This window comes from Balaenoptera ricei, chromosome 2 (genome assembly GCF_028023285.1).
Source record: "Balaenoptera ricei isolate mBalRic1 chromosome 2, mBalRic1.hap2, whole genome shotgun sequence".
In the NCBI taxonomy this organism is placed as follows: Eukaryota; Metazoa; Chordata; class Mammalia; order Artiodactyla; family Balaenopteridae; genus Balaenoptera; species Balaenoptera ricei.
This window is the reverse complement of record NC_082640.1, coordinates 128373234-128385338: the sequence shown is the minus strand read 5'-3', so window position 1 is coordinate 128385338 and position 12105 is coordinate 128373234. Positions and strand designations below refer to the sequence as shown.

The 12105-nt window shown below is 35.2% G+C and overlaps 1 pseudogene; it reads left to right on the top strand.

Annotated features, from left to right (window-relative positions):
* The first annotated feature begins 456 nt into the window (after positions 1-456).
* On the top strand, positions 457-945 carry LOC132360598 (transcription factor BTF3-like; annotated as a pseudogene).
* Positions 946-12105: the final 11160 nt, after the last annotated feature.

Sequence of the window (12105 nt, the reverse complement as noted above, 5' to 3'; positions counted from 1 at the left end):
AGAGAAAGACTGCATGCAGCAACAAAGACCCAATGCAGCCAAAAATAAATAAATTAAAAAAAAAAAAAAAAAAGGATACCTGCACACAAACCCTGTGGCTAAACCTAATAAAAATGTGCAGGACCTGTATAAAAAAAAGCTATAAAATTTTACTAAAATAGATGACAGAATAAATGGAGAGGCATATTAGTTTCTGTTTAGACAGACTCAATATTCCGAAGTTGTTGATTATTCCTAAATTATAAAGTCAGTGCAATCACAATCAAATTACAACTTTGGGGGGAACTTGAAAAGTGATTCTAAAGTTTTCATTAAAAATAAATATATATTTTGGGAAATTTGGAAAAGCATAACTGGGGGCACCCCATGTGTGTCCCTAATCCCAGCTGGTCTGCCTGAGACACCCTGAGCGCCAGACCTGGCCCCCCCACAGGGCTCCATTTCCACTCCATCAAGATGAAAGAAACTATCATGAACCAGAAGAAACTCACAAAACTGCAGGCACAAGTGCACATTGGTGGGAAAGGAACTGCTCACAGAAAGAAGTTGGTTCATAGAACAGCTACAACAGATGATTTAAGACAAACAAACAAACAAACAAACTTCTCCTTAAAGAACTTAAAGAAACTTAGGGGTAAACAACATCTCTGGTATTGAAAAGTTAATGTGATGCACATTAACAACCCTAAATTTCAAACATCTCTGGCGGCCAACACTTTCACTGTTATTGGCCATGCTGAAACAAAGCAGCTGACAGAAATGTTACCTGGCATCTTAAACCAGCTTGGTGCAGACAGTCTGACTAGTTTAAAACGACTGGCTGAAGCGCTGCCAAAATAATCTGTGGGTGGAAAAGCACTGCTTGCTACTAGAGAGGATGGTGATGATGAAATTCCAGATCTTACGGAGAATTTTGCTGAGGCGTTCAAGAATGAGACAAACTGAATTGAGTCAACTTCTGAAGATGAAACTTGAAGTTACTGGGTGCTGCTATTTTATATTAAGACTACTTTTTAAAACTTTGTCCCTGGGTCTGATAAAATATAGATTCCTAATATTTTAAAGACCAAGTCCCTTGGACACTGCAGCTCTTTTCAGTTTTTGCCTATACGCCATTCATTCTTTGCAGCTAATTAAGCTGTAGAAGCCTGGTAATAAAGTTTGAAACAAAAGTTAATAAAGTTCTTCACTTAGTTTTTAAAAAATGCATAATTGGGGGAGGATTTAGCATAGATAAAAGATAGATATTAAAACCTACTATAAAATGACTTTAAGTAATACAATACAGCACTCAGTTGAATAGACTAGGGTCCATAAATAGATCCAGGAACACATGGTAATTTGCTATATGAGTGCATTTCAATATAGGGAAGACAAAGGTTATCCAATCAATTATACTGGGACAACTAACAGAAACTTGGGAAAAAAAGAAGTTGATCCCTAACTGTTTTTTTTAACAACTAAATAAATTTCAAATAAATTAAAAGTTAAATGTAATATATACAGTGGAATATTACTCAGCCATAAAAAAGAATGAAATAATGCCATTTGCAGCAACATGGATGGACCTAGAGATTATCATACTAACTGAAGTAAGCCAGACAGAGAAAGACAAATATCATATGATATCGCTTACATGTGGAATCTAAAAAAAATGATACAGGGAGTTCCCTGGTTGCCTAGTGGTTAGGATTCCAGGCGTTCACTGCCGTGGCCTGGGTTCAATCCCTGGTTGGGGAACTGAGATCCCGCAAGCCACGTGGCATGGCCAAAAAAACCTAAAAAATAAAAAAATTTTAAAATAAAAATAAAAAAACAATACAAATGAACTTATTTACAAAACAGAAATAGACCCACAAACATAGAAAACAAACTTATGGTTACCAAAGGTGGGAGGATAAATTAGGAGTTTGGGATTAAAATATACACACTACTATATATAAAACAGATAACCAACAAGGACTTACTGTATAGCACAGGGAACTATACTCAATATCTTGTAGTAACCTATAATAGAAGAGAATGTTTAAAAAGTATATATTTATATATATTGATAACTGAATCACTTTGCTGTACACCTGAAACTAACACAACATTGTAAATCAACTATATTTCAATAAAAATTTAAAAAAATTAAAAACAGAACTACCATATGAAAAAATATTAAATGTTAAAAAAAATCCCCAAATTATAAATGTACTAGAAAATATGTTTCACTCTTTATTAAAGAAATACAAATCAGTACAAGATTTTTATTAATGAGATTGCCAAAAAATATATATATAGTTGACAAAACTCAGAATTGATAAGGATATAAGAAGAAAAACAATGTCATATATAGTTGGTAGGAGTATAAATTTGTATAATTTTCCAATATGCTTCAAAGGTCTCATTGACCCATCAATTTTATGTATATGAATTTACTTAAGGCCAGTTTTGACACTGCCTGAGAATAAAGGTGAGGCTCACGTAATAGTGGAGAAAACTTGTTTAATCATTAAGATGAATTAATTTGGGGTCACTAAATGACAGGCAAGCTGAGAAAGTGCCCTTTTTAAAAGACATTATAAAGTGATGAATCTTAACATGCTCAAAAAATATATTAAAAAAACTTAGTAAAAAACTTAAAACGTCTCTTGGTAGTGGGGGAAGGGAAAATAGGAACACATTTTATTAGCTAGATAATAAGTTCACAGGTGTTTGCTATGATTTTGGCTATTATTTTAAATGTCTGCAACATCATTACATAGTAAAAGGTATTTTAACTGGATGAGAGACAGGGATTAAGTGAATTCTTCTTTTTGGATAAAATTACACACTGTACTGACTTTTTGATTATTTATTCCTTGTTTGCCATACTTGATTTGATAATATCTGAGAAGACATTTATTTTCAAAGTGAAGAAACTTTTAACAAGATATATGAAAATTCTGTGAACTTGGAGTCAACCAGAAAAAAATGCATAGTTATAGCCAAACCTACTACAAGCAAAACTTAAGTAGTAGCTGGCAATGAGGCTGCTGTGCACTTGTCACACAAGCATATGCAGCTTATGGAACATTCTCTAGGAATACTTCTTATCATGAGTGAGAATGCATATTCAGACATCATTTAAATATTTTAAATTGGATTTTTCACTGATAGATTATAGATATATGTGTGTGTTTGCACACACGTGCACATATATATGTACGTATATAAACAAAATAAAATAATAGTGATTTGAACACTTGTATTTATAAAAGTTGATTCACTGAGGGGGAAAACATGTGTGATTCCATTACATGAATTAATGAACTAGAAGATGTATCTGAAGAAATTATCCATAATTCAGGATGGAGACACAGAGATGCAAAAGGTAGGTTCAAAGATACTGAGGAAAGACTGAGGTCTAACATACATTTAAGCTGAACACACGGAGAAAAGGGAGAAAAGGACAGAAGGAATATTTGTAGAGATATTGGTTAGGAATGTAGGCCCCATGAAGGTAGAGATTTTGTCTGTTTTTTTCAATACCATATCCCTAAACCTAGAAGACAGCCTGATATATAGTAAGTGATTAGTAAATGTGTGTTAAATTCTATTGAATTCTATTTCCAGTAGTATGGGAAGGTAAACACCTAGGCCAACCATCCCACTGAAAGCCTTCAAAATGCCTGGGTAAAATATCAAATCTTAAAAGTATTTATGAGATCCCAAGGGACTTCTTGTTAAATGAGAGGCAGAAGATGAGATGAAAGAGTTTTTGCAGGGACAAATACCAAACAACTCAAACATTACATCTGAGAAAGGAACCAAAGAAAAAGAAATGAGGTCCAGAAAAATACCCCTTAGGAGAAATAACCATTATATACATGATAGAGTTGATGGTTTGTTGGACCAGTAGAGTTGATGGACTGTTGGACCAGAAGAGGAAGAAGTCACCAGCACAGCACTTTCCATTTTAACTTAAAGATCAGGTGGCTTATACACACCACAAGAAATGTGAACATACGTTTATCAAAAGACATGAACAGTATGTTGTTAACAGCACTGTTCATACTGACCTCAAACTGTGTGGAAACCACACAAATGCCCATCAACAATAGAATGGATGCATAAATTATGGGATATTCATTCACACAATGGAATAATACACAGCAATAAAAAAAAAAGTACAGTTACAAGCAACAAAATTAACAAACATCACAAACCTAATATTGAACAAGTATAAAATAATCCATTTATATAAAATACAAAACAGGCAATAACCATTATCCTGATTTCTAACAATGTGTCATATTCATGGATTGGAAGACTCAGTATTTTGTAGGGACCAAATTGACCTATAGATTCAAAGCAATTCAAATAAAAATCCCACCAAGTTTTTTGTGGATATTCAAAGACTGACTCTAAGATTTATATGAAAATGTGGGTGGACAGGAGAGTCAATTAAAACACGGTGGGATGGGCTTCCCTGGTGGTGCAGTGGTTGAGAATCCGCCTGCCAATGCAGGGGACACGGGTTCGAGCCCTGGTCTGGGAGGATCCCACATGCCGCGGAGCAACTGGGCCCGTGAGCCACAACTACTGAGCCTGCGCATCTAGAACCTGTGCTCCGCAACAAGAGAGGCCACGATAGTGAGAGGCCCGCGCACTGCGATGAAGAGTGGCCCCCACTTGCCACAACTAGAGAAAGCCCTCGCACAGAAACGAAGACCCAACACAGCCAAAAATAAATAAATAAATTAATTAATTTTAAAAAAACAAACACCGTGGGAGAATCTGCTCTACCTGATATGAAGTATTAATATGAAGCTATGGTATTAAGACAGTGGTACTGGCTCAAAGATAGAATCATAGACCAATGCATGAAGAACCTAGGGGCAGGACGGGAATAAAGACGCAGACCTACTGGAGAATGGACTTGAGGACATGGGGAGGGGGAAGGGTAAGCTGGGACAAAGTGAGAGAGTGGCATGGACATATATACACTACCAAATGTAAAACCGATAGCTAGTGGGAAGCAGCCGCATAGCACAGAGAGATCAGCTCGGTGCTTTGTGACCAGCTAGAAGGGTGGGATAGGGAGGGAGACGCAAGAGGGAAGAGATATGGGGATACATGTATATGTATAGCTGATTCACTTTGTTATAAAGCAGAAACTAACACACCATTGTAAAGCAATTATACTCCAATAAAGATGTTAAAAAAAATCATAGACCAATGAAATAGAATAGAGAGCCTAGAAAGAGAAACATGCATATTTGGATATGTGATATAGGAGAAAGGTGGTACTGCAGAGCAGTGTGGAAGGCACGGATTTTTCAATAATTGAAGTTGGGCAATTTGACATTCACAAGGAAAAAAGAAATGAGACTTAACCCCCAACTCACACCATACACAAGAACCAATTCCAGGAAAATGATACAATTATATGTGAAAAGTAAGATAATAAAGTTTTAGAAAGTTAAAATAGGAGACTATCTTCTTGATCTTGAAATAGGGAGATACATTTTAAATAGGACACATAAAGTATTAACCACAAAAATTGATAAACCGAACATTATAATCAAGAAATTCTTAATACCATTTAAAAAGTGAAAATCCCAGCTACAAGGTGGGAGATGTTTGCAATGCATACAGTTGTTCCTTGGTATCCCCAGGGGATTGGTTCCAAGACTCCTTTCAAATACCAAAATCCACAGAAATGCAAGTTCTTTATACAAAATCGTGTAGTATTTGTATATAACCTACACATATCCTCTGGTATACTTTAAATCATCTCTAGATTACTTATAATACCTAATACAATGTAAATAGTTTTAAATACAATGTAAATGCTATGTAAGTAGTTGTCAGCATGTGGCAAATTCAAGTTTTGCTTTTTGGATCTTTCTGGAAATTTTTTCCCCAAATATATTCTATCAGTGTTTGGTTGAATCCATGGATACAGAACCTGTGAATATGGAGCGCCGACTGTATACTCAACAAAGGATTCACTTCCAGAGTATATATAGAACTTGTAAAATCAAGAAGAGAAAGTCCCTGAAGAGGATATCCAAAAGGTTTAAAAAAAATAGGAAAACATACTCAACCGCAACAGCCATCTAGAAAATGTAAATTAAAACCACAATGAGATACCACTACGCACCAACCACAATGGCTAAAGTTAGAAGACTTTATATGGAGCAATGGGAACTTTTATATACTGCTCGTGATACAATGACTTCAAAGAACTGTTAGGTGTTACCTACTAAAGTGTGTGCTCTGTGTGTGTGTGTGTGTGTGTGTGTGTGTGTGTGTGTGCACATGTATTTGTGTATAACTTACAACCTAGCAATTTCATTCCTAAGTATATATCTGTGCACATGTTTACCAAAAGACAAGAAAGTTCTATAGCAGAATTTGTAAAACCCCCAAATTGAAAAGAATCTCAATATCCACATACTAGTGACAGTTATCTACAGTGACATACAAGAATATGAATGAGTCACAGGAACATAATGTTGGGCAAAAGAAGTCAAACACAAAAAAATACATACATTATGATTTCATTTATGTGAAGATTAAAAAACAGGAGAAAAAATAATAATGTTTAGGATGCATTCGTCACTTTTAAAACGATGAAGGAAATCAAGAAAGCAATTACCAGAAAGTCAAAATAGTGGTGTTAAAAGATAAACTGAGGAACATCAAAATTTTGAAGAGTGTATTTGAGCAAACATTGATTCCAATAAGGGCAACGCCAAACTGAAAATGGTTCGGTGCGCTCCTGTCAGGAGTTAGGGGAAAGGCTTTTTTTATAGAGCAGATAGGAAACAAAGCAAGGAAATTATCTGATTGGCTATAGCTTAAGCAGTTGCCTTATTTGGGAAAGCCTAGTTGGCTGTTTGTGATTGGTTATTCTTAGATTTCAATTTCTTCCCTCAATGCATTTATGGGACTCTGCCTGAGGTTTCAGTTTGCTTTCTTAGGCTGACAAGAATTAGGGCCACTCAGTCTAATGACTTCTTTGATTACTTGAACAGTGGTTACTTCTGAGGGTGGAAGAGGGAGGGAGAAATCATTGGAAGGGGTTATGAGAGGGGCTTCTTGGGTCCTGGCAATGTTGTAGTTCACCTGGGTGATTGCATACGTGTTAGCACTGTGATAATTCATTAAGTTGAATATGGTCTGTTTTGTATACAAAAGAGACCATATTCTGTGTGCTCTTCACAATGAAAGAGTAATCTATTTATCCATGTATGAGTCAGGTAGCTAGGAATAAGTCTTACGAAAGATGAATAAGACCTTTTTGGGAAAGGCATTAAAGGAAATTTGAATAAATGGAGATAAGCCAATTTCATAGTTTGGAATACTCAATATTGTAAAGGTGTCGATGCTTCTCAAATTAATCTGTAGCAGTGCTGTCCAATAGAAACATAATGTGAACCGCAATTGTAATCAAATTTAATTTTGTTAATTAGCCACATTAACAAAATGAGACAGGTAAAATTAATTTTAATAACGTATTTTACTTAATCCAATATATCCAAAATATTATTTTAAAATGTAATCAATATGAAAATTATTAATGAAATATTTTATTCTTTTTGTCATTAAAGTCTTTGGAATCTGGTGTGTATCTCACGCTTACAGCACATCTCAATTCAGACTAGTCACTACCTCAAGTGCTCAACAAGCACATGGACAGCATAGATCTACCTAGACAATGCAATCTGAATCAAAGTCCCAACAGATTATCTTGTGGCATTTAACAAGCTGAGCTTAAAATTATATGGCAGTTCAAAAGCCAAAAATAGCCAAGTACCTACTGTAAAAGAAGATGCAGATGTTTCCCTACCAGATATCATTTATTAAAAAGATTAAGTAATTAAATCGGTGTAGTACTGGTTACAGACATAGACAAATAGACTCAGGGAACTGAATAGAGCCCACAAACAGACCCAACTGAAAAGGTCTTTCAATAAATGGTGCTGGGGTAACTGATAATCCATTTGTTTAAAAAAAGAAAAAAGGAAAGAAACTGGATTCCTTATACCATATTTAAAATTCAAACTTAAGGATTTAAACATTTAAATGTGAAATGCAAATATATAAAGCTCTGAGAATGAAGTATAGGCAAGTATGTACACAAATTCAGGGCAGGAAAGGATTTCTTAAGATGTAAATGATTTATAGCTTTGACTGTGTTAAAATTAAGAACTTCTGGGAGAAAATATTTGTGATGAACATAGCCAACAAAGGACTAGTGTCTGGAATATATATGGAACTCCTACTACAAAAGACAAACAAACAAACATACAACCCAATAGAAAAAGGGGCAAGAAATAGGCACTTCACAGAAGTTCAAATTGCCAAGCAAAAGCATATGAAAATATGCTTGAATGCTTTACAAGATACTAATAAAAAAGTAAAAAGCAGAGTAACAGGAACATCCATGCATTGATGGTTGAAATGTAAATGGATACAATCACATTGGAAATCAGTTTGGTGCTATCTAGTAAAGGGGAACATATCTAATAACCTAACAATGTCACTCCTAGGTTACTTACCCTAGAGAAACTCTTGCATCTATGCAGCAAGAGATGTACAAGAATATTTATAAACAATATTTTTTGTAACAGCCACAAACTGGAAAGAACTCAAAGGATCATCACCATAAATAAAAAGAATAAATTATTTTTATGTAATGGAACACTATACAGCAATGGAAAGGATTAACTACAACAGATGATTCTTAGGAACATAATTAAACGAAAGAAGCAAGTCACAAACAAGTACAGTATGGTTTCACTTATATAAAATACAAAGTCAGGCAAAATTAAGTGATATTTTATCTTTTTAAAAAATTATTTATTTATTTATTTATTTTTGGCTGTGTTGGGTCTGTTGCTGTGCACGGGGTTTCTCTAGTTGCGGTGAGCAGGGGCTACTCTTCGTTGTGGTGTGTGGGCTTCTCATTGTCATGGTTTCTCTTGTTGCAGAGCACGGGCTCTAGGCACACAGGCTTCAGTAGTTGTGGCACATGGGCTCAGTAGTTGTGGCTTGTGGAGTCTAGAGCTCAGGCTCAGTAGTTGTGGTGCACGGGCTTAGTTGCTCTGCAGCATGTGGGATCTTCCCGGACCAGGGCTCGAACCCACGTCCCCTGCATTGGCAGGCGTCTTCTTAACCACTGCGCCACCAAGGAAGCCCTGATATTTTAAAGATACATTTTTAGGGATGCCATGCATAGGTTTTATAAATTTTATTTATTTTTAAAATAAATTTATTTATTTTATTATTTTATTTAATTTATTTATTTTGGCTGTGTTGGGTCTTCGTTGCTGCACGCGTGCTTTTTCTCTAGTTGCGGCGAGTGGGGGCTACTCTTCGTTGTGGTGCGTGGACTTCTCATTGCGGTGGCTTCTCTTGTTGCGGAGCACGGGCTCTAGGCGCGTGGGCTTCAGTAGTTGTGGCTCGTGGGCTCTAGAGCACAGGCTCAGTAATTGTGGTGCACGGGCTTAGTTGCTCCACAGCATGAGGGATCTTCCTGGACCAGGGCTTGAACCCGTGTCCCCTGCACTGGCAGGCAGATTCTTAACCACTGCACCACCAGGGAAGCCCACAGAGTTTAAAATTATAAAGAAAAGCAATGATTATCACAAGTCAGAATAATGACACTCCTTGGGTGGAGTACCCAATAAAGAAAGGATGGACATACAAAATGTTGCTAAATCATGGTCGATGTTCTGTATCTTAATTCATGTGGTGGTGGCATGGATGCTCACCGTATTCACACTTCCGTAGTTATACTTCACAGTGTATTAACATAAAATAAAAATATCATATTAAATTTTAAAAACCTGGATAAAGTGAGTGATAAAGAGTATCTCAGAGTGTTGGTTTGTTTAGTGGACAGTTTTTCATGGTGTAATAATCTAAAGCAACAAATGCAAGGAAAAACTGTGAATGTTTTAGTGCATATGAAAAGATTACGCCTGTAAAAATGAAATCTGCATTTGGAATGAAGAGTTGACTTTCCTCTAGGGTCATTTAAAACTGTTAGTTCATTTAATATGTGAAGGAAATCACACTGCTGAGAAACTACAAGAAAATGATAAAAATTACAGCATGTGAATTTATATTAAAGGAATATCATCATCAGTCATCTTTCTTCTTTCAGAAAGTTCTTTCAGAATTTCCCAGATTAGAGTAAAAGAAACCAGCAGGTCAAAAATTCTTTCAATATTTAACACTTGTCTTCTCACCAGAAGGATACACTTACTTAACAGTTGCATGAAAACCACACACTGTAATATTGCGTTGGCCAGTAATATTACAAAAAGTTCATTTGGGTTTTTCCGTTAACATCTTATGGAAAAACCCGAATGAACTTTTTGGCCAAGCCAATATATTTTTAGCTTTTTTTTCTTTTAAAACTCTGTCTCTTCATTTATAACATTTGTTGGTAAGATAGGAAGAAATTACCAGGGAGTAAATTGCTGTTGGGTGAACCTATCACACACATTTTGTCCCAAAATTGATAACTTTTAATTTTAATTGATAAATGTTAAAAAGGAAACTTTTTGCTCTGGGCTCATCCTATGTTCCATTTGGGGGCATTTTTTTTTCTATTCTACAGATAGGAGGTATTTTGGAGAATAAATTTAAGCAGCACTGGCTATAGAATGTAGGTTGTTAAGATCTTTCACTTGACACACTATATTCCTACTCTAGTACATTCTTTTACCTCTTCTTGATAAATAAAAACTACAGTAACAGAAAAAGGGGGTAACTAGAAGAAAAAGTTTTTTATTGAAGAACATAAAAATTTACATTTTACAGCCTAATCTAAAACCTAACTTAAAAACTTCTAACAGCTTTACATTTAAATGAGAAAATAATTCCACAGTCAAATCAATTTAGAACACAAAATTAATCTGAGTTGCTACAGAATTTCTCAAGGTCTTTAATATGCTGATATATATTATAAATCTCTAAGGAAGGGATACAGAGCTGTAATCTCCTAAACTTATTTAACCAGACCTTTTTAGCTTTTAAAACTTAGGCTACTTTGAAAAACCATGTAGTATAAACTCCATAGGCTGTTTGGACATTCTGGACCACCTACACTATAACCTCAAACATTTCCAAACCAAAACCAGCCAAATATGTTCTATTAATTGTCCCTGAAACACTGTGCGTTGCTAACATACGTTTTCCTGACTCCCTCAGAGCCAATGAATATTTGATTTGTTAAAAACAATAAAACAAAACATATATATATATATATATATATATATATATATAGTCTTTGCACTGGCAATTGGAGCCATTTGACCTTGCATACCTCGGCTGGAAACATAAAATGCCATTTCCAGGTTTAGCTCATATCCTTAGGATTCCTAAGTTTTCCACATTCTGAAGATATATACAGATCTTCCTTGGCTTACAACAAGGTTACATCCTGATAAACCCATTGTAAGTTGAAAATATCATAAGCCAAAAATGCATTTAATACAGCTCACCTATGAAACATCATAGCTTAGCCTCACCTACCTTACACGTGCTCAGAACACTTACATTAGCCTACAGTTGGACCAACTCCTCTAACACAAAGTTTATTTTATAATAAAGTATTGAATATCTCATATAATTTATTGAATACTGTACTGAAATTGAAAAACAGAAGGGTTGTATGGGTATAGAATGGTTGTAAGTATATCTGCTGTTTACCCTCATGATCTCAAGTCTGACAGGGAGCTGTGGCTTGGGCCACTGCCCAGCATCACGAGAGTATCCTACCACATATTATTAGCCTGGGAAATTATCAAAATTTAAAGTACAGTTTGGAAGTAAAAATTCAAAGTACAGTTTCTACTGAATACTACATACTGCTTTCCCACCACTGTAAAGTCAAAAAATCATTAAATTGAACCTCGTAAGTCAGGGACCACCTGTACACCTTTTTTTTTTTTTTTCTTGTACCACCTATCTCCCAGTTAATTTCTTCCAAAAGGAAAAAAAATCTTAGACTTTTCCAAAAATTGCTCAGCATACAATAATATTTCTCATTGTAAGTACTTTTGTTCATTAAATGAACACTGTTATCACCTCAAAGGAAACTGATTCCATGATGTA